This window comes from Sinocyclocheilus anshuiensis, unplaced genomic scaffold, assembly GCF_001515605.1.
Source record: "Sinocyclocheilus anshuiensis isolate Anshui unplaced genomic scaffold, SAMN03320099.WGS_v1.1 scaffold1228, whole genome shotgun sequence".
NCBI lineage: Eukaryota > Metazoa > Chordata > Actinopteri > Cypriniformes > Cyprinidae > Sinocyclocheilus > Sinocyclocheilus anshuiensis.
In genome coordinates, this window is record NW_015547716.1 from 582,484 (window position 1) to 583,036 (window position 553).

Below are 553 nucleotides of genomic sequence, written 5' to 3' on the forward strand. Positions count from 1 at the left end.
CTGTCTGTCGTTCTATCTATCTATCTATCGTTCTATCGTTCTATCTTTCTATCTTTCATCTTTCGTTCTATCTATCTGTCTGTCTGTCTGTCTCTCTGTCTGTCTGTCTGTCTGTCTCTCTGTCTGTCTGTCTGCCTCTGTCTGTCTCTCTGTCTGCCTCTGTTTGTCTGTCTCTCCGGCTGTCTATTTGTCTGTCTGTCTGTCTCTCTCTGTCTGTCTGTCTGCCTCTGTCTGTCTCTCTGTCTGCCTCTGTCTGTGTGTCTCTCCGTCTGTCTGTCTCTCTGTCTGCCTCTGTCTGTCTGTCTGTCTCTCTGTCTGTCTGTCTGCCTGCCTCTGTCTGTCTCTTTGTCTGTCTGTCTGTCTGCCTCTGTCTGTTTGTCTGTCTCTGTCTGTCTGTCTGTCTCTTTGTCTGTCTGTCTGTCTGTCTGTCTGTCTGTCTCTTTGTCTGTCTGTCTGTCTGACTGTCTGTCTGTCTGTCTGACTGTCTCTCTATCTATCGTTCTATCTATCTATCTATCTATCTATCTATCTATCTATCTATCTATCTCTCTCT

At 46.1% G+C, this 553-nt stretch overlaps 1 protein-coding gene across 2 annotated transcripts in view; it reads left to right on the forward strand.

Moving 5' to 3' along the window:
• Positions 1–553, forward strand: part of LOC107704204 (SRSF protein kinase 2-like) — a 17,043-nt gene that overhangs the window by 3,558 nt on the left and 12,932 nt on the right. The window lies entirely within an intron of this gene.